Source organism: Suricata suricatta, chromosome 2, assembly GCF_006229205.1.
Source record: "Suricata suricatta isolate VVHF042 chromosome 2, meerkat_22Aug2017_6uvM2_HiC, whole genome shotgun sequence".
Classification (NCBI taxonomy): domain Eukaryota; kingdom Metazoa; phylum Chordata; class Mammalia; order Carnivora; family Herpestidae; genus Suricata; species Suricata suricatta.
The window spans coordinates 6,799,418-6,817,966 of NC_043701.1; the positions used below are offsets into that span (position 1 = coordinate 6,799,418).

The following is an 18,549-nucleotide window of genomic DNA, read 5'->3' on the forward strand; positions in this document are numbered from 1 at the left end:
GCGCGCAGGCTCGGCGGGGCCGCGGCGGCCGGGACGGCGTGCGGAGACGGGACTCGGGAGTAGCGACGAATCTGACGTTTCCCCGAGAGCCGCCGGGGACCCGTCCGGACCGGGCAGGCGGTCCCGGGCCGCCTTCGCCTCTTGTCTGGCTTTCTGTTAAGTTTTCGGGGAAGGGTCGAGGTGTTCGCCTCGTTTTTGGTTTGGTTCGTTTGGAGAGCTTTCCGTCGAGTTCCTGCGTCCTCGCGTACCCCCTTCCAACCACCAGAGAGTCCGTGCCACGGGGTCACTTTTTGAAAACGGGAGAAATTGAGAAGCACCGTATTTTGGAAAACTTGGTGAACCAAGGAGTCCCCACTTTCTAAACAATCATAATCTTAAAAAGAAAAAATTACAAGCTGTTTTGGCCAACTTGTGCGATGCGTCCGAGAATGGCGACAGGTGCTAACGAAATCAACTGTCGTTTAGTAAGCGATGCCTCCCCAAAACCCTAGGGATTGAATGAGGCCGAGGGGCAGAAATAGTTGACCAAAATAAAATCTTTTTGACAAATGCGCGTTTAGGTGAAATGGCTAGCAATTTCTTGTTAATTGGTTTTATTTTCCGTGAACAATAGCTTTGGCGAGTTAGAAAAGACTGGATGCAAAAATGTTTGTTGCCTAAGAAATCGAATGTGTGCTGTCCACAGTTAAGCCAAACTTCCTTTGTTTATCACACAGGATCTGTGGAACTTAAATTCATTTGGAAATAAAAATCTACCTTTGGAATTTAAAAATATTTTACTACAAGGTTTACTTTTTTGGCTTCAAAGAAGATCTGCTTAATTTTATGGCGTTTTAATATTACATAAAACAACAGTTAAAAAAAACTTTACAAAACGCTGGTTCAGTTGGATACGCTTTTATGGGCTTTGGGGTTTATTTTCCATTACTCCTCATTTATGAGCATTAGCAATTAGATCAGATTTGGGAATAAAATGAGCAGGTGTTCAGAACATGGCTAGTTGATAATTTTATTTGCAAGAAAATGAAAATGCTTAAGATATATTTTGATATATATTTTTTTCATAGTCTGTACGTTGGGGATAGATAGCTTTCTAGTCCTGGATATAAGGAATCCTGTGTTTTTGGAAGCGCATTAGGGTATGTAATGTTTAAAATCTTGGAAACGTTTAGAAAAACTGCATCTTCAGTTCTAATTTTTGTGGAAAGTGAATAGATTCAAAGAAAAGGATTTGAGAAGCACATAGGCACTCTTCTGATAGGTGTTCTATCTGAGAAAGATCTAATGTGCACCCACTATTTTATGGTTTCATGAAAATGAGAGACAAAGAAATGCAGTGTAAAAGTCTTTATTGTCCGCATTTTGCAGTGTTAGATGCCACTGAACAAACTTGTCAGGGCTGAGATTATTAAATGTTGTTTATATTTAGTTGCTGATAATTGTGTATTAAAAGATCCTGATAGTTTTTGTCCATTGGTAGGAGATGAGTTATGCCAATTTTGGCAGAAATTTGATCTTTTGGGATAAGAAATTCTAGTTTTCCCCTTGCGTATTCTGTAATTGATAATTATCCTTAAACTTGCCATAGGATTTATTTAAAAAACCTTTTTGGGGAGTTGGCTTAAAATTTTTGTTTTATTTCTGGTTGAATTGTGAGTACATACAGATCAGTTTTAAGTAGGATTGATTAAAAAAACCCACTTGTTGATTTAGGCAAAAAAAAAAAGTTCAAATACTTGTATGCCAGCTTTGCCTTGCATATGTGTGTATATAAGTAATTGTCTTTGTGTTGGCCATTTAAAAATTTTCAGGGGATTTCTACAGGTCACAGGTTTTTCCTAGGATATCTTCCATCCCTTGAGCTGGCCTGCTTGAGGAGTGTGAATTACTTTCTGTATTGGCCTAAATAAATAGTGATTAAGAAAGTTGATCTGCTTTTTAAAAACTGACAAGAAAAATTCCTACCGTGGTTTAGTGTATTCTGGGGCCAGTGAGAAATGATTTCTGGGTTCGCCTGGAAGTGTTCATGTCAGTACAAATGATGAAAACGTTTCCTATGAGTTGTGGAAGATTCTGGATACAGGTGAAATCTTTAGCGTGGAGCAGAGCCCCCGTGGAGAGGAACCACTCATTAAATTCAGGGAAAGGTTTATGATGAGACAGTACCTCTACTTTCTAGAGGCCTTCCCTGAATTCCCAGGCACCCTTGTGTTCCACAGGGCTTTGTTCGTACTTTTATTAAAGCATGGATCAGATTGTATTGTGATCACTTGTTTATGCATCTGGCTCCTTCATTGCACTCTAAGCGCTTTGAGGCAGAAGCTCTGTCTTGTTTTTCTTTGTATACTTACTAGTTGCTAGAGAATAGAGGCTTTAATATTTGAATGAAGGAAATATGAAAAATGCAGGGAAATAATTTGACAAAGGAACTTTTTGCAAAGCACGTAGGGTGTATCAATACTTCTCTTGTGAGGAACTTTGGAAGGTGTTTTTGTCCCTCTTTGACAGGCAGTGATTATAAAGAAAAATAAATGTCAAGGTCGATAAGTTCCAAGGTTTCTCCTAGTTCTAATACTCAAAGGTATTGAAAATTGTGTATCCTTTAGGTATTTTGTTGGTATTCAGATTTGCTGTTTCAGGCAGCTAGAAGAAGCTTGTCAAATGTCTGGATACTTTGCATACACTATCTGTGTAATTTGATTTGATGTCAGTATTAATGGTCCCCGTACAAAAATAAAAGGGAGGGGAAAATGTTGGAGACAGAAGTAAATCTTTTAATTGAAAGATGTCTAGTTAAAGTGATGAGTTCTTTATTGAAATAATTCGAGGTGGGTTTTGAAGGAAGTAGTGCCTGTGTAATCACAGATCATTTACTGGGATGCATCTCATTCTTTTAAAATGATAGGATGAATATAGATGAGCAAATCCAATAATCTCTTCAGAGGCATAGCTGATAAGTTTCTAAGATGGTTCCGTATCTTGCCGCCACCGCAGTACTCCTTGGTACAAAACAAAAGAAAACAGACATTAAAACACCTCCTGTTTGCCAGATGCTTCATTCATTGATTGGTTTGGTCTGTTTCTTATTGTGGTAGCAATAAGATGTTTTATTTTTAATTATTGTTAAAACCACCCTACATCCATCAACCTGAATAGATAAACAAAAGGAGGTATAGGCATTCAGTGGAGTAGTAGTCGGCCGTTAAAAGAATGAAATCCTGACACATGACACAGCGCTGGTGAACCTTGAAAACATGTAGAGTGTAGTAAGCCAGTCACAAAAGTAGAAAAATTGTGTGATTCTGGTTATGGGAGATACCGAGAATCAGCAAACTCACAGAGAGAAAGGAGAATAGAGGTTTCCAAGGAGTGGAGAGGAATTGGGGAATTAGGGTTTAATAGGTTCACAGAATTTCTGCTTGGGATGATGAAAAAATCCTAGACATGGATCGTGGTGCTAGTTAAGCAGCATTTTGAATGTGCCTAATGCCACTGAATTATACCCTTAAAAATTGTTAAAATGTCAAATTTTGTGTATATTTTATAATGGGAAAAAACTAAACAACGGTGATACCATTACACCCTACAGACCTTTACAGGTTAAGGAAACTTTGGTCTAAAGGGCGTAAGAATTTGTCCAGGATTATCCAGCTAGGAATTTGTAGTCAGGATCCAAATTTAAAATGTTGGACTCCGTATTATCTACTTCATGTTACTTGCTGGTCTCTTAGATGAGTAAAGACTTGTTGGTCCCAAGAACCGTTTATATGACTCCATCAGAAAGTTATATTTAAAAGTAGGTAATTTGTAGCTGCATGAGAGGTCCAGTCTCATGCCCTAGACAAACTAAAAGATGCCTTTGCAGATTTCTTTCTCAGCCAGAGCTGTCAGTGTTTGCTCTAGGGAGGAGTACAGGTGAGTTATAAGTGTGGTCTTTGGAGTCCTTTTGTTTGGGATCCAATACCTGAGCTGCCCGTTTGTGCCCTGGGCAAGTTCTCCTTGATGCCCAAGTTCTCTGTTTGTAAAGTGGTGGCCGTGATGACAGTATTCATCCCAGAAGATTCCTGAGAGGATTAAATGAATTAATATATGTGAAACCCTCAGAACTACACCTGGCACAGATTGTTAAATGGTTGATTTTTGGTTATTGTGCCAGTATTGATTTTGAGAAATAATATACTTTCTCATGAATAAATGAAACACTTACCACATTTAAATATGTGCTGAGGACCTGTAAGTAAAGAAAACGGTGCTACGTACGCTTTGTTTGCATTAGAAATGTCTATTGATTCAGTATTTTAAACTGAACACCTATTACTTAAACAATTTAGACTTACAAAGTGAAAGCCTCCTCGATCCATGTAATTCTATTCCCTGCCTTTAAGTTTCCCAAACTTTTCAGTGTATTCACATAATATGCATTTACACATATATTTTACAAGAATGGGATCAAGTTCTTTTGTTCTGCCAGGTTTTTTTAGGTCAGTAGAGATCTCTTTTTATTAAAAAATAACAAATATTTCTTTAGTGCTCTCTGCGTACTTGGCACTGTGCTCAGTGCTTCTGTTTACTTCATATATTTTGTATATAGATTCTGCGACAAGAAAGGGAGAGGGCGGGTAACAGCTAGGTAGCGGAGTGTAAGGGTTTGGATTTGCACACGTTGTTTTCAAAACTGTGGTCTCTCACTCCCAGCCTGGGTTTTGTTTGTTATTTGTTTTGGTAGGACCGGTGAACTGCCAATGATTTTAGTATTTCTTAGAGTTGTAGAACAAATACAAGACTCCCAAAAAAGAATACACAAGGAGACTGCATGTCGCCTGCCACGCCTAAAATACTTGTGATGTGGCCCTTCGTAGAAAAAGTGTGCTGTTTCCAGCTCTGAGCTCCGAGGCTGCTTTGTTAAGTAGAATACACAGTATTCCAGTTTATGAATGTGGCGTCACACAGTAAACCAGTTGTGATGGACATTGTGTTCTCTCCTCAAAAGGAGAGAACATTCTCCTCTGTCTTTGACCATTTGTGAGACAACTTTCTACAAGGAGAATTGCTATTTCGAGATTACGTATATTTCAAGTTTTAGTAGACCTTGTCAAGTTGCTTTCTGGAAACGTATCCATTTTTTAGTTTTAAAAAACCAACTTCATTGAAATGTAACTTACGTACAATAAGATGCACACATTTGAAGAGTACGGGCTGCAGAGTTTTGACAAATGCATACATCTGTGTCACCACCACCTCTGTCGGGGTGTCCTTGGTTCTTTAATGCTCTTCACAGTCACTTGCCTCTCTATTGCTGATCCCATTTTTCTTGTTCAAGAGTGTCCCATAAACAGAATTACACAGTATATACTCTTCTGTGACTGGCTGCTTTAATCTGGCATGTTTTTCAGATTTATCTATTTTGCTGCCTGTTTCAGCGGTTTCTTCTTTCTGAGTAGTGCTCCATTGTGTGACTATACTGTTTTTTTATTCATCTATCTGTTGGTGGACACATGGGCTGTTTCCAGTTTTTGGTTACTAATTCAACAGTTATGACCATTTGTGTAAGTCTTTTGTGGACGTATCTTTTAAATTCTCTTGGGTAGATACCTTGTAGTTGGATTTCTGGGTCATACAGTAAATACTGTTTTAGCTTTATAAAAAACTACCAGACTGTTGTCCCACGTCTTTGTGCCATTTTACACAAAGGGTTCCGGGCCCAGCTCTGCGGGTCCGAGCGTACTTGGTGTCTCTAGTCTTTTGTGTTTTGGCCCCTAATACGTATTAGGTATCTCATTGTGGGTTTAAAACAATTTTCTTTAATGTTTTTATTTATTTTTGAGAGAGAGAGAGACGGTGTGAGCAGGGGAGGGTCAGAGAGAGAGGAAGACACAGAATCTGAAGACAGGTTCCAGGCTCTGAGCTAGCTGTCAGCACAGAGCCCGACATGGGGCTCGAACCTACGAACTGTGAGATCATGACCTGAGCCGAAGCTGGACGCTCAACCTACTGAGCCACCCAGGTGCCCCTCTTTGTGGTTTTAAATTCAGAGTTCATAGGGATCAACCATGTTGAATCTTTTCATCTGCATCATTGCCATTTGTGTACATTTAGTTGATCAAGACTTTTACCCATTTAAAAACTGTTTGGTCTAAATGAGTTGTGAGAGGTCTTTGTATATTCTTGGTACACATTCTCATGTATTGCAGATGTTTACTCAGTTTCCTGCTTTGACTTTTGTGTGTTATTGACACCGTATAGGTCAAGTTAAGTATTAATGCTTGAGGCTTGTTTAAATTCAGTTAAATTAGGTGAAAATGAATTTATTCTTACTCCACAAGTCATTTAGTTCTTACTGTAACAGTGTTTGCAGAAACATGAAAATGAAAAAGATACTATTTATGCAAATGGTATTAGGTGTGTAGCATGGGGAATTTTGATTTATTAAAATTTTTATTAAGTATTTTTTGGGAATTTTTAAGTTGAAAGTAATATTTGGTAGTTCTGTAAATTTTCAGTTTTAGATAATTCAGACCTTTCAGTTATCAAAGTTAAAAGATAAATGAGAACATGAAGAGTAAGTCAAAAGTAATCCTCATCTTAGAATCTAGTATGTAAAAGTGATAAGATTGCAAGCTTGGTCTTCCTATTTTGACAGATGAATTTTTTGTTATATACACAGATGGTTTTTGTAGAGTAATTATACCTGATCCGATTGTTTTATCTTTGCAAAGTATCAGTTTTGTCTTTTGCTCAACAGCCAGATCACCCTCACAATAGTTTTTAGTTTTTCTTCATTATACAAGTAACCCATCACTCTTCCTCCTGTAGTAAGGGGGGTGGGGAAAGCGAGCCTCTGGGTGTCCCAGACCACTGCCAGTCATGGCCTTGCCCCGCTCAGTCTTGCCCTGGCTGCCGGTTCCTGTAGGACTGTCCTGAAGCCTCGAACTGTCTGTCCGGAAGCAAGGCGGTCTGCAGAGCAGCCCAGCTCCTCACTGGTCTCCCCTGAGAGTTTTCTTACCCCTTTTCTCTGTTTTTTTTACTGGTTTCCAGGAAGTTTCCTGTGGAGTCTATGCTTTGTCTTCTTTCTGGAATGCCTTCCCTACCATCTTAGCATCTCAAGATACTGTTTAGCTTGTTTTGTTCAAAACACCCTTACAACATCCCTATCCAAACCAGAGAGCTTGTCTCCTGCGCGGACAGTAATACCACAGGGCACCTCTTGTGTTTCCCTCGCCTCTTCGTTTTAAGCATTATTTTACTCCTCTACGTGGTGAAGGTAGAAAAGACTTTTGTACATAGTGGATAGAAATAAAGTTTCTGAAATGGATTTAAGATTACAGCCATGAAAACTTGGGAGCTGGCTTCTTTAGATGCAACCAGCACCGCTGTCCCTAACACAGAGCCTTCTAGAGTCTATCAAGTGAGTGAACTTTGTTACCTATTGTCAAGTACTATTATAAGATTTTAATTTATATCTGCAATATGCTGTTGATTAAGGTCAAAAAGGTTGAAAAACTGGAAAAAAGTGAGGCGTGTCAAACAGTAATTCTGTAAATATATCTCAGGATGATCTTTTTCCTTCAGTTGCAATTATATGAGCTAAATTCTAAATTCATACATGAAGATGTCTAGTGAGTGTTAAAAACGTGTCAAAAAGACAAGACATCGTGGCTATTTTGCCTATAGTGCCTTTGTTTTTGATACTAAAGAGACTGTCTGAGAAGTGCTTTGTAAAAGTAAGCCCCCAAGTTAAAAAAAGTAAGATAATGTTCTTTAAACAGAATTTCAGTCATGAAAGCAGCTTTTGTATGTTTTTGATGGCATAGCCCAATAGTGAAATGTCTACTGTATTTTATTGTAGATGCACCAGTACCTGCCGTGTGCCTACAGATGATAAAACTAACAATTGTGTAGTGAGAACCTGCCTTGTACTTCATAGAGTCTCTAAACCAAATATTGTACTTTTGAATTTTGTTGAAAATCACGCATTTTTTCATTTAAAAATAAGTACCATATATTTGCTAAATGAAATACCTATCCTTTGAATATTCTAAAGATTCTAATATGATGAACGTCGTCATTTTTTTAAACCAGTATACTATCATATTATCAGGTGGAAAGAAGCTGCGTTGTGAGTATCCTTATTTATAAAATTTTGATGTTAAATGTTTCTGTATTCAAATTATGTAATAGTACAAGCAAAAATTGGACAATTGTTTAAAAAACCCCCAATGGATGCTGTGAGATCTGTTACCATGCAAAGTATTGAGGGTCAGCAAAGGTTGGGAAATACCCTTCTAGAGTAATCCAGAAGGTCTTCACAGTGGCAGAAATGTTGCCTTAACAGGCTAGGAAGGAAATGAGGAGTTGTGTCTCTCTTTGGCCTGTAAGTAATTTTGCCTTTGGGAGAGTATTTGCAATGGGGCGCCTGGGTGGCTCAGTGGGTTAAGCGTCCAAATTCGGCTCAGGTCATGATCTCAGGGTTCATGGGTTCTAGCCCTGCATCGGGCTCTGTGCAGACAGCTTAGAGCCTGGAGCCTGCTTCCGATTCTGTGTCTCCCCCTCTCTCTCTGTGCCCTTCTTCCATTTGAGATCTCTCTCAACATTAAATAAATTAAAAAAAAAAAACATAAAGTAAAAAAAAAAAAAAGTATTTGCCTAAAACAGAGCTCAAGTTCTGCTGTGAAGGTGTTTTTAAAGGGCAACTTCCATTGGCAGTTGGATTTTGTACAAAGAACTTCAGCTTTAGTCTAGGCTCTGCCATTAAACCAGTTGTGTCTCCTTAGTAAGTAGCTTTTGTGGACTTGATCTTCATTGCAAAAACGAGACAAGTAACTGAACAGTTGTGATTATTGAGGACTCACCATGTGTCTTCCAAGAGGAAGTTGATTCAAAGGTAAAGAAGTAGGAGCTTGGGGAGGGTAAGTCCTTGCATCCCCGAGGACCAAAGTCCCTTAGCTTTTATTGCCGCTGGGATCCTTTTTAGCTCAAACACTGGGACTCAAGGTGGTTGGTGTCTTTTTTTCCCCACTTAGAGTGGTTTCCCTGGGGAGTTTGAGAACCGCTGGGCTGGAGGTCTGGGAGGTCGGGTCCCCCTCACAGGTGATTGTGCTTCCCCAGGCTGGTATGTGAGTTGTTACATGGTAGGCATTTCTCTCATTCTTTTTATCAGTTAATCCATAAAGTCTCTAATGGTGATTATAAGCCCTTTTCTCTCTTTTTCTTTTCTTTTTTTTTTTTTTTTTTTTTTTGGGTCTCTGCATTATAGGAATAATGGCACCTAAAAGCTTTTTAGGACTATTATGTATCTGACTAAACTTTGTAAACCATCAGGTTGGTAAATTGTGATCTGTAAATTAGTTTATCCTGTTTCTGGCACAGAGCACTTAAAACCCTTGGAATTTCCTAAGTGATAAAGGTGTCCTGATACTCAATACAACTTTGCCTGAAGTTGTGCAAATAAAGTGACTTGTGGAAAGCACCTAAAGATGGGGTCAGTTCCTGGGGAAGTAATCTTGGGATTAGAAGGGCTGGAACTTTCAGACCCTCCCTTTCCCCTGCCTCTGGGGAGGGCGTGGGGCTGGAGACAGAGGTCAGTCCCTGGCAGCCAGCGAGGGAATCGGTCGTGCTTACCTAAGGAAGCTGCGTGGAAACCCAGGGGTGGGGGACACGGGGAGCTGCGGGGGGGAGTGCGGCCACCACCTCCCCTGCCCCCCAGCATGGCAGCCCTGCCCCCCTTTCCATGCCTCACCCCATGCATCTCTTCCCTGGCTGTTCTGAGTTACTTCCTTTTATAACGAACTGGTAATCTAGTAAAGAAACTGTTATCCTGAATTCTGGGAGCTGCCCTAGCAAATCCATTGAACCCAAGAAGGGAATCATGGCCACGTACAGTCTGTAGCTTGTCGGTAAGGAGCTCAGGTGACCGTCTGGCATCTGAAGTAGGGCGGTATAGATCTTGTGGGACAGCCCTGTGGACTTTGACGCTCTCTCCAGGTAGCTGGTGTCCGCATGGAGTCAGATTGTAGGACAGCCAGTTGGTGTTGACACGCATTTGGTGACCAGAAGTATCAGAAGTGCAGTACTGTTCCGAGATCGTGTGCTGTACGGTTAAAGCCGCGGAGTGAGAAAGTCACAAACCGCAGAGACTGGGAAAAGAGATCAGAGCACCCCTTATTAAAGCGCTCTCGGGCGAGGTTCTGTGGTTCAGAGGGAAGGAGCCAGGGAAGTCGCAGAGACCATACAGAAAACCGAGGTCAGAAATACATGTAAAAGGCAAAAATGTAAAAGGCTTTTATTGGGAGCGCTCTCCTGCGAGGTTTCCTGGTCGGGACAGGATGAGCCAGGGAAGTCGCCCCAGGGGAACGGGGACCTTATATAGGGCACTAGTTCCGGGTGTGTGTCCAAGGGCAGTTGACCTGTTTTCCGAGAAGCTCGCAGTGGGTGGAAAGTTCTAAAATGGAGGGCTGTCGGCCATCTTGGTGTTGTTTGGCGGGAAAGTCCTGGGATGGTGGTCTGTCGGCCATCTTGGTGTTCCTTTCCCCCCAGCGCCAGACCTGTCATGTGCAAGGAAAATAGTTTCTCTCTCCACAGAACTGCATTGGCAAGTTTAAAGTTGCTGTTTCCCTCAGTTTTCCTTATAGGCTTTACTCTTGTATTTAGAGAAATAAAAACAGTTTTCTTCACCATTTGTCTGGTGTCACTTGTTACCTGCTAACACAGCCTGGAACCAAATAGCCATCTGTACCATAGACATTTTCTGGAAAAGAAAATTTCCTCAAACTGGTGGTTGCCTCAGTTTCCCCCGTTAGGGCTATTCATCTACAAGGGGAGATGTTCTCCTCAGTTTCTGTAAAGCGACCTGTGCTGCTGAAAACACCAGTGTTGAAGTCTGGATTCACAGACACAGAGGCCCAAGTGGTGGGCGCTCACCCTGGCCTTCTCCTTCCCCTCCGCCACACGGATGTGCTGGGCTGGAAGTCTTTTCCTGCTTCAGAACCTTCATATTACTGTGGAAATTTCAGGGCGATAACTGCAGGGATTATATAATGGGTTTCCCTGCGGTTGATGACTTCTTTATAGCATTTCCATAGGTATTTGGAAGCCGAAAAAGGGATTTTCCCAGGGCGTTAAGTACTAGTGATAAATGATGTTATACTACTAAAAAAAATAGGTAATATATATGTTTGGCAAAACAGATACTGAAAAATATCATTTGTAGTAAATGCTGCTCAAAGGTTACCTAGTAGCTTAATAAAGAACCTTAATAAAGTGCAGTTATATTTGTGAGAAACCTTATGTGTAGGAAGCCACAGAAACGTGCATAGCTCCTAACTACCCCTACCGCCTTGACTTTCATCTTGTCCCGAAACTACTATTATTCCTGGCAAGAAAATGAACTTCAGGGCCGAGATGAGCCAGAGGAGTTTCTGAAGGGTCTCAGTGAAGAGTTCTGCTGGTGACCACGGATGAGAGCCACGGCACTTGCAGACATCTTACGTCCCCGTGCTGTACACGCAGGTGCTGAAACTGCCGGGTCACGGTCACTTGCTTGTAGGATGCCTGGAAATTCTGAGACGTTCTGCAAATGCTTTGGGCTTAGTAGTTGGAACTACCCAGTCCATTTTTCTTCTTTTTTTAAATTTGGAAAATAGAACTTCATCATATTTGGGGGCTAGGACAAAAGGACAGCGTGCAAGGCAATGATAGTATGTTAGCAGTTAACCCATGAGAAGTTCTAGAAGATGCCCTATCATAAATACTTGTTTTTAGGCCCCAACCAGCCAGTCTCCCCTCTCGTGTAAGGAAGACCTCATTGTTTTTCTTTTGAGCACAGAGTTGTTGGTTTGCACTTCAGGGCCAATGCTATCTGAAAAATACCCTTGAACGCTAGGTCACTGAGTGGCTCAACAGAGTGGCATCAGAGCGGGCTGTGGGAACAGCACATTCCTGTCACCTGCCCTTGTTGGCTGGAATGGTGGGCAGATCCCTTGTGTTTACCTGAACTGAGTTTCTCTTAAAATTTTGCACCGTGTATGCTGTTAAATTTGATTAGATCTTGGCTTATCAGACACAAGATTTAAAATTGACTTCCTGGAAAAGAACATCTGGCATCACACTTAACCTACGTTTTTTGCTCATATCAACTAGTGTTGAATAGTATGTTTCTTGTGTGACTAGTATGTACCGCCTGTTTTCTTTGACTCATGAGCTGTGTATCACAGTTAGTTTCTGATCCGTAATTTTGCCTTTTGTTTTTCTCTGGCAGGATCTCTGTAAACTGAGTACTTACCCAGCAAAAGGAGAGGACTTAGCTTATGAAATAGATTTAGTACGTTTTTAAAGAAAGCTTTAATTTTTTTAGTAAGACGTTTTTAAGTAATCTCTACACCCAAGATGGGGCTGAAACTCACAACCCTGAGATCAAGAAAGAGTCGTGTGCTCCACTGACTGAGCCAGCCAGGCACTCCAAAGATAATTTTAATTTCTGAGTGTCACTTTAATCTGTTTTGTAAAGTTGAAGCAACTACTTGACAGTGTTTATGATAGTTCAGGACTCGAATTGGTTTAAATTTATGGAACCCCCCCCTTTTTTTAAAGTAATCTCTACATATCCAGCGTGGGGCTCGAACTCATGACCGGGAGATCACGAGTTGGATGCTCACTGAGTCAGCCAGGCGCCCCCTCCAGTTGATTTAAATTTGGACCATTAAATTTGAGGTGGCCATTTCTTTCTAAGACGTGTCTTTGTGAACTGATAGCGTTTTTCAGATAAACATAGGAATGCTGGTCTGTAGCCTCCATGTTGAACTTTGAGTTTAGTTTACTCTTCTGCTAGATGGAGAAGAGTGATCTTATTTTTGTGGAAAATGCATTAGTGGAGAGTCTACTCCCTTTCCTTGTAACAGTCAAGTCCGTGTTTTCTATTCAGCTAAGATTGCCATGTTACTGTAATTTTCCTGTGTCTTTTAACAGTACTGTGCGTTTTTAGTACTACTTAAACCAGGGCTACAAATAAGATCTGTGTTTCCCCTCTTATTTCTCTCTCTCCCTAGTCACTGGCACATCTATTTCCTCAAACTTTCAACACCAATGCTGTTCATAGTACTTGCTTCTCTGTAGTTGCATGTCCAAGTGCCTGTTAAAGTTTAGGCACCAAGATGCCTGTTGCAGCACAGGATTTAGGTTTTCAGAATGCTCCATCAATTCTGGCTGATAATACACCTCATTTTTGGCTTTCCCAAGTCCCTCAGACATAAGTAGTGGAAGTTTCTTCTGCTAGTGTTTTGCATGTTGTTTGGGTGGAATGCTTGGCCCAGCAGTAGTGAGCTTGTATATTTTTGTCATTTTCCTCCTTTTAAAATACAAATAGAGGCATCCTAGGAATTGAAAAAGTTCCTGGAACAAGATTTTTACGTTATCTTTCTTTTATGGGTATATGGGGCGTTGGTTGGTAGGATGAGGTTGTTTTTAGGTAGCTGAGGGTCAAAAGAGTGACCATGACCTTTGATTTCTTATAGTAGTGGTGAAGGGTAGGACAGATGGATGAAAAGCAATTTCTTTGAAATGCATTTTGTTAGACATTAGTCTCTTAATTTGGCATAGATGTGTGTGGCATACTACCATTTAGATTCTGTACTTTGCAGGGCAAAGTATCCCTCATTAAATATTCTTCACGTGGATTTTTGTTTTTAGTTGCAAGAATGGAGGTGTCTAAGCCTTCATTCTTATAAATGTGTCTTTTAGGAGTATATAATTGGAATATATTGTCCATTCTAGATGCTTTGCTAGGCAAATGGAAAGGAAGGGATTGTTAGCATTTGCGATTCATATGGCGTCTGGATAGACGTAGGCTGGTTGCTCTCAGAGCCTGGGCTGTGGGCCTCAGAGGCTCTGTGAAGTTATCTTTGTAATAGTACTAACATGTTCTTTGCCTTTTTCTTTTCCTTCCTTCCTTGTGCTGACATACAGACCTGTGGCGGAGAAGCAATAGTGGGTAAAAACTATTGGCACCTTAGCACTTGGAGCTAAAAAGCAAAACAAAACACCAAAAAAAACAGGTTTAGAGAGAATGTCCTCGAAGAAGGAATCAAAATCGCTAATTTTATTAGCTGTTGATCTGAGTGTGCATGTCTTACGTATCCTGTGCAGGAGATGGGAGTGTGTCCAGCGCTGTGGGCGGAAGCATGCCTGGCCAGGTCTCCAGGGCCAGCGCTCATGTGACCAAGTTGCACCCTGCGCTGACCGCTTTCTTTGGGGAGAACATTTTTACCTGAAAGAGGGGTTGACAGACAAGCGATTATTCAGACGCGTATTTGGCAAACATTTCTCAGTGAGGGGAGCCTGTCCCTCCAGGAGAACAGCAGCTGTATTTGTCACCAGTGAGAATGTTGGGAGTTTTAAGCAAAGATCAGAATTTTTGGAAAACGTGTATCTGTCACTGTGAACTTGCCAGCTTGCCAGTAGATCCTTCAAAAGACGTTTCTGATGAGCTCAGTGCCTTTCCCAGGTATGATTTTTGGAAATAGGTCAATTCTTGGAAAATCGGCATAACCCAGTGAGCCAGTATTTCTCAGGTGAGTGATGATGTTAAGAAACAACCACAGCTGGGCCGCTTGGATGGCTCAGTCGGTTGAGCATCTGACTTCAGTTCAGGTCATGATCACATGGTTCGTGGGTTCAAGCCCCGTGTCTGGCTCTGTGCTGAACACTTGCTCAGAGCCTGGAGCCTGCTTCGGGTTCTCTGTATCATTCTCTCTCTGCCCCTCCCCATATCGTGCTCTGTCTCACTCTGTCTTTCAAAAATAAATAAATGTAAAAAAAATTATTTTAATAAAAGGAACTACCACTGCTTATGGAAGGATAGTGTTGTCTGGAGGACAAGTACTTAGGTTGGATTGCAAGCTCAACCAGCTACTTTTTTCATAGAACAATTTTAGTGTAATGAGATCACAGTGACCTCAAAAGGCTGTTCAAACACTCTTACATTTTCTAGCTAAATACCTGTTTGGAAATGGATTGTCTTTATATTCTTCAACCAAAACAAGAGTGGAACAGATTGGATGCAGAAGCAAGTAAAATCCAGCTGTCTTCTATTAAGAGAGATATTTTGAAAATTGGCAAAAATGTAGAACCATACCACTTACTCTTTTTTTTAAAGGAAAATAGTTTTTTAATTAAAAGGTGTTAGTTCAATTGACATGTAGTAAGTTTGCTATTATTTTTTAATGAGTTGATTTTTTTAAAGTTATTTATTTTGGGAGACAGTGTGAGTGAGGGAGAGGCAGAGAGAGAATCCCAAGCACACCCTGCCCTGTCAGCACGGAGCCCGACATGGGGCTTGAACCCCCAGACCGTGAGATCCTGATGCGAGCTGAAGTCAGATGCTCAACCTAGTGAGCCACCCAAGTCCCCAAATGACCAAATGAGTTGATGTCTCAAAAATTTCTCAGGTTGTAATTTCTTTTTCTTTTCTTTCTTTCCTTTTTTTCTTTTTTTTAAATGTTTTTATTTATTTTTGAGAGAGAGCAGGACCAAGTGCAAACAGGGGAGGGACAGAGAGAGAGAGAGAGGGAGACACAGAATCCAAAGCAAGCTCCAGGCTCTGGGCTATCAGCAGGGAACCCGGCTCAAGGCGGCTCAGACTCACAGACTGTGAGATCATGACCTGAGCCAGTTGGTCACTTAACTGATTGAGCCCCCCAGGTGCCCCTCAGATTGTAATTTCTAAGATGCTAAGTACCTGCGGTTAGAGCCCGGATGAACTAACAGGGCCCTGAGACCAATGCTGGAGAACAATGGTGTATATGTTTCCTGTGAACAGTCCATCATTTTGTCTCTGCTTTGCTGGGGACAACGCTGGGAGTAATTAGCGTCTCTCAGTCTGCATCATAAGTGCCAAATTCTTTGTCATCTAGGTGGCTCACTGAAGGCCTTAACCTTTTTTGATCTATCCTTTTTCCTTTTTTTTTTTTTTAATTTTTACTTTGTTTATTCTTGAGAGAGAGAGAGAGAGAGAGAGAGAAGGGGGGAGGGGCAGAGAAAGGAGACAGAATCTGAAGCAGGCTCCAGGCTCTGAGCTGTCAGCACAGAGCCCGATGCAGGAGGGCTCGAACCCATGAGCTGTGAGATCATCACCTGGGTCAAAGTTGGATGCCCAACTGACTGAGCCACCCAGGTGCCCCTCCTTTTTCCTTCTGTAAGTACATCTGATTTTTAATTTTAGAATGTTTCTTGGCGTTTTCTCCATTCACATTGCTGACAACCCAGTCAGAGCACATACTGCTTTATTCTTGAATAACCTTGGTGTTCCAGATTTTCCAAATATGTTTTTGGAGCTCAAGTGTTAAATGGAATCTGATTTTGTTTATATATTCCCTGAAGATGTACAGATAAAAACTTACGGTAAAACCAAAGCAGAGTTACAAGTTAAATATGGTCAGATCAGCAGCATATATTTAATGATGCTGTTTGGTTAAAACCTAATAGACAGCATTAGAACTACGACAGAAAGCTGTAGCCTCAGGACTAGGTTTATAAGTCTGTTTCTTTAATTTGGCTTAACAACACTAACACAGATAATGGCTATTTTCATAAATATATTTTAGAAAATAGTGCGTTAACTTTTTATTGGGTCCGGGTACTCAGACTGAGTAGTTAAGGTAAGCAGTGGTACCTGTCAAGCTGTGTTGATCCCTGGAGAATTGTAGAGCTGTAAGATGTACATCGGATAGATATTTAGTCCAGGTAGTTGAGAATCTTTACTGAGAAATTAAGTGTTTTGGCCCAAGTTCCTTTATTTTGCCAGCTGACCACACCTGTCTTTGGTTTGGGTGCTTTCAGAGCATTCAACACTACCGTACATACTAAACATTTCACTTTGTTTTGGATCATTTCCATCCAAGTAGATTTTTAAGTTCATGGGGTTACAGATTTTTGTCTGTTTTGTTTACTAAGTCTTCAGTTTCTGTAATAGTATCTGGTAAGTGTTAGACGTTGACTCACTGTGTGTTGAATGAGTGAATGTATATGAACACTTCTCTCGTTCAAACTCTAAACGCCAGTGCTCCTTTCTGTGTCATGTGCTTGATGCTGTCTTCGCAGTTGGGGCAGAGATCTGCTTCTCTGGCCGTCTTAAGCACATCTAAACTGGACTCGAATCTGGAATCGTATGGAGTATTTTTGGTTTGTCTGATCAGTGCATGTGTATCAGAGCAGTTACATTCCTTGGGTCAGTTTCTATACTTCTATTAGTGCAGCCTAAATGCATTTCTTTTTAAGTAGACATCATCCTAAAGCTTTTATGGAATTCCCCCCTTTTTTAAATTGTTCAGATATGATGTTATTCAGTTTTAAACTACTACAATTATACATGGGAATTTCCCCCTCAATTTTGTTTGAAGTAAAGGTTTATAAAAGTACCATTTGCCTTAATTAGTGCCTCTTCTTTTTTGTTTTCAATTAGTTCTAATCATTGGTGCATTTTTTTGGTTTTTTTTCCCTGTTTAACTTTCTACATTGGATTTTAATATTTTTTAATGTAGTGTTGTTATGTTTATCATTTTATTTGTTTGCTTGTTTATTTGTTTATTTAGTGTTTTGAGAGATTGTGAGGTTGCTCAGGGGAGGGGCAGAGAGAATTCTAAGCAGGCTCCACACCATGCCCAGTGCGGACTGCTCCCTTGAGGAGCTCAGTCTCATGATTGTGAAATCATGACTTAAGCCACCCACATGTCCTTGATTAGCATTTTAAAAAGTAGATGTCATTTTATTTAAGATTTTGTTTTTAATCTCTCTACCCCACCCTACACGGGACTCAAAATTTATAATTCTGAGATAGACAGTCAATACGCTTCACCAACTGGGCCAGCAGGCTACCCAAAAGTCTGTTTCATTTTAAAAGTGAAAGTCTTGGGGTGCCTGAGTGGCTCTGTCAGTTAAGCGTCTGACTTCGGCTCAGGTCATGATCTCGTTTTCATGGGTTCGAGCCCCACGTCAGGCTCTGTTGTGACAGCTCAGAGCCTGGAGCCTCCTTCTGATTCTGTGTCTCCCTCTCTCTCTATGCCTTTCCCACTCTCACACTCTCTCTCTCTCTCTCTCTCTCAAAATAAAGACAAAAAATTAAAAAAATGAAAGTCTTTACGTTGGGTTGTTTTAGAACTTAATTCTTTGTTTTTTAAAGAAACTTTATTTTGGAATAACTTTAGATTTTTGTAATGCTGGTACATTTGTCAAGATGTAGAAAGCAACATCAGTATGATACTGTTAATTAGAGACTTTATTTGGATTTTACCAGTTTTTCCACTGAAAAAATTTATTTTTTCCTATCCCAGGATCCTGGCCAGAGCACCACACAGCATTTAGTGATCTCCCTAGGCTCTCACATCTATGACGGTTCCTCAGGCTCTCCTTGTTTTCATGACCTCTTTATGGTTTTGAGGAATATTGGTCAGGTATTTTGCAGAAATGGTCTTCGGTTTGGGTTTATCTGATTTTTTTGTGCTCTAGACTGAGGCAGTGGGCTTTGAGGTTCGGGGGAAGAACGCCAGAGAGGTGAAATGCTCT

At 40.7% G+C, this 18,549-nt stretch overlaps 1 long non-coding RNA gene across 1 annotated transcript; it reads right to left on the reverse strand.

The window, feature by feature from the left end:
* Nucleotides 1-2,753: 2,753 nt before the first annotated feature.
* On the reverse strand, nt 2,754-10,106 carry LOC115304635. Its single transcript, XR_003914530.1, has 3 exons — nt 9,878-10,106; nt 3,965-4,064; nt 2,754-2,999 (listed from the first exon to the last, which is right to left on the reverse strand). It is a non-coding gene; the product is annotated as an uncharacterized LOC115304635 (long non-coding RNA).
* Nucleotides 10,107-18,549: the final 8,443 nt, after the last annotated feature.